The sequence below is a fragment of the Vicia villosa genome, linkage group LG7 (genome assembly GCF_029867415.1).
Source record: "Vicia villosa cultivar HV-30 ecotype Madison, WI linkage group LG7, Vvil1.0, whole genome shotgun sequence".
NCBI classification, from domain to species: Eukaryota; Viridiplantae; Streptophyta; class Magnoliopsida; order Fabales; family Fabaceae; genus Vicia; species Vicia villosa.
Window position 1 is genome coordinate 12625695 of NC_081186.1, and position 3709 is coordinate 12629403.

The 3709-nt window shown below is 35.2% G+C and overlaps 1 long non-coding RNA gene across 2 annotated transcripts; it reads right to left on the bottom strand.

Moving 5' to 3' along the window:
- Window positions 1–1318: 1318 nt before the first annotated feature.
- On the bottom strand, window positions 1319–3462 carry LOC131616962 (uncharacterized). 2 transcript variants are annotated; one of them, XR_009288359.1, is made up of 3 exons: window positions 3308–3462; window positions 2540–3233; window positions 1319–1905 (listed from the first exon to the last, which is right to left on the bottom strand). It is a non-coding gene; the product is annotated as an uncharacterized LOC131616962 (long non-coding RNA). The 2 variants fall into 2 exon arrangements; XR_009288358.1 differs by having other exon boundaries at window positions 2540–3462.
- Between the last annotated feature and the right edge of the window lie 247 nt (window positions 3463–3709).

Sequence of the window (3709 nt, forward strand, 5' to 3'; positions counted from 1 at the left end):
ATGATACTTTCTTCGATTCCTAACTTCTTCATAGCCGGATAATCAGGATAGCGAGTCAAATCCATTTGCCTCTGAGCTATCTTAGCATATCTCGCTTCTTGTCCTTTTCCTCGGAACTTAACTTCCATATTGTCAACTTCTTGCATCTTGATAAGTTAGTAACTAAATTAGCCTATAAGTTGGAAAATATGAAAATTAAGTTAGAATTTGGCTAGTATTGGAAAAAGAAGGAAATTAAAAAGAAATAAAAATTAAAAAGATATAACAAAATTATAATAATAATTATAATTATAAAAAGATGAGATTTTTATAACAATGATTAAAATAGTGATTATAATTATAATAATTATTATAAGTGTTAAAAAGCATAAAAATTTAAATAGAAAAATGAAAAATAAAAACGAGAGAAAATAAAATACAAATAAAAGAATTTAAATTAAAAGGATAAAAATAAAAATGTGGGTTGTCTCCCACTAAGCACTTTGTTTTATGTCGTAAGCTCGACGATTTAAATGAAAATCATTTTTTCGAATGAGCGGGCAGCTCGCCAAGTTTGAAAAATTGGATATTTTCATCGTTCTCGAGACGATGGTAATGTTTAAGACGTTGCCCATTTACGACAAAAGGTTCAACCGTTTATCCTCTAATTTCTATCGCTCCGCTCGGAAAGATGTTAGTAATCTCGAAGGGACCAGACCATCTAGATCGTAGCTTTCCAGGAAATAATTTTAGTCTAGAATTAAATAACAGGACTTTATCGCCTATGCTAAAACTTTTCCTAGGTATACGCTTGTCGTGCCATTTTTTCGTTCTTTCTTTATATATTTTAGCGTTTCCATAAGCGTCTTGTCTAAGCTCGTCTAATTCGTTTCTGTCTAGAATGCGTTTTTTGCCAGCGGTAGTGTAATTTAAATTTAATGTCTTAATGGCCCAATAAGCCTTATGTTCTAATTCTACCAGGAGGTTGTTGCACCCCAAAATTTGCCCATCCAATTTTTACTTCTAACTGGCTTATTGTTTTTAATTTCACTTGCATTTTAGGTCATTTACACATCATGCATTCATCAAAAAAAATATTGGTTCATTAAATCAAGGGTGTTGGATTAAAGATATCATTTGGATCAGGGTCTATTTCCATATTTATTTAGTAATCAAGAAGATTTTTCTTATGGAGTTTGGATAAGTATTTGGTACACTACTTGAATTATATGTTATGGTGCTCATCTAAGTTGGCAAATGAGAAGAAGATTTGAATTCAACAAGTGGAAGGAAAACTCAAGTCAGCAAATTAAATTTCAAAGTCCAAGAAACCATGTCATTACAAAAGAGGAGCATTTCATTATAATTCTAAATTGTGAACAAAGTGTACACCTTCAAATGTCAATACAAAATTCAAGTGTCTATACACTCATTCCAAATCCCTTAACCAAATCCTAGTTCATTCGATCTATACATCCATTCAATTCCAATTACCGTTATACCATTCGAACTCCATCCGCATTTACACACAAAAATCAAGTCTAGGTTACTACATCATTACACTCCATCAAATAAATACAAAAGAAAAAGAACCATTACAATTATGTTATAACACCATTCTTTCACAAGTCAATATTCCTATCCTAAACCATTTCTCTTCATTTCTTTATCTTCAAGCCATTTCCACTTCTTATTCTTGTATAGTCTCGTCACCGTGTCATGCCACTTCTTTGTTTCAGATGTCACAACTTCTTGCTTCAAACCTCCACACACACAAAAAAAAACCATGCCCTGCATTCATACAATACCACACACAATCCAATCAACTTATGCAGTCCAGGATCAAAACCAATTTCACAATCAAACAGTCCATCCATACATTTCAAAACAGTGCCCAATACCTTCAAGTAAAACCAGCAGCTGGACCTACAAATCAAACCAACAATTTAGAACAACAAACCCAAAATTGACCCTACATCAATTCAGTGAAAAAGAAAAGAGAAACACACAAATCAGTTCAGCTCATACAAATTCCTAACAGATTCCAACAGTTTCAACCAACAGCAGTCTAATTGCCAAACTACCAAAAACAGAACTTTCCATAACTGCTAGCAGAAACTATTTATAACAAATCCCACAAACAGTTAACTTCCAAAACCAATTAACACTTTTCAATTCACTCAACTAAATTCTGAACTAGCAGACTTATTTTACTAACAGATTTCTAACCCTCTCATTCCTAACATAATTTTCTTCTAACTTCTAACAGCATAACCATTTCCAAAAGTCAGTTACAAATCCTAACCAACCTTCAGACAAATAACTAACTTCTCTAACTTCCCCTAACAACCTCAAACATAAATCAGTTTTCTAACTACCCTGCATATAACCAACTCAGTTTCATAACATCTCAAACTAACTTCTAACAGAATTTTAACCGCTTTCAACCAACCTCTAACCAACCTCTAACAAACTCCTAACATCCTAACAGCCTAACAGATTGATAACAGAATATAACTGAATCCAAACAGAAAATCAGAAATTGAGAAGAGTAACTAACCTTTAGGATCAACTCTATATAACTGGTGTTTCACCATTGCTTCCTCTCCTCCACAATTCATAATCTTCACCCTTCATTCTCAATCTTCAAACTCTCCCTTCACTTCCATAACCTTCACATTCATTTTCTTATTCACCATCACCATTTTTCTAAACCATTCATCATCTTCACCTTCTTCATTCTTCAGTCTCATCACTCTCTCTGAAACAAAGAATTCTTTACCTCCAACAGTTTCCCTGCCTTCTGATCTTCATCCTTCACTTCTTCAACAATTTCGCTCAACGATATCACACAATCTTCAATCACAGTTCGATCCATCTATCAACTGCAGCATCATCGTCTTCTCAAGACAGCAACGATCATCATCAATAACATCTTCAGCTTCATCTCGCGTTAACAGCAACGACGATACATAAAGGTTCAGAAAGAGGAAGTAGATAAAGAATGTGTATCGGAGAAGGCAAAGAAACGAGAGGAATACCGGGTAATTGGAGTACTCTTCTAAAGCAGTCTTGAGCACATCATCGTCTTTGAGCCATAGCGACTCACCGGAAGCTCGGGCCACCATAAACAGGTTCTTTTACGCGCTTTTGATTTGTATCCGTGCTTCTGTGATTAAGATAAGGTCTTGCTTGCTTCAATTTCGTAAAAAAAATCATGCTTGAGTCCGGGAGTATCGATGCTTAGGGTTTCTCTGTGGTAAAGAGTTAACTAGTTAGGGTTAAAATCAGAAGAGGGTGGATTGAAATTTGAGATGAGAGACGAGACCTTGGGTGAGTTCACGGTGGCGCGCCGAGGATCTTCATCGGAGGTGCGCCGTCGCCGTTGTAGCAGAGGAAGAGGAGAGTCTGATTTGGGGGAGAAAGACGAAGGGTCGCATACCGAACCCTAATTTAATCTCTTATCCCTCTTTTTATTTTTGTTATTATTATTATTTCGTTTTATTTTCAATCTTTTTATTAAAACATGATATGGATCAGCAGATAATCAAACCCTTGGGTCATGAACGAATTTCTGAGTTCACCCCTCATAAGCCCAATTGAATCCTCTGCCTTTTGGTAATCTATAACAAAAATGCCTTTTGGGCCAGATCTGGGCCCTACGCCGTTTGCTATTCACCACCATGTTCTCAGATTCACACCCCCTGTTTACTTTTGTTTTAATTAATAT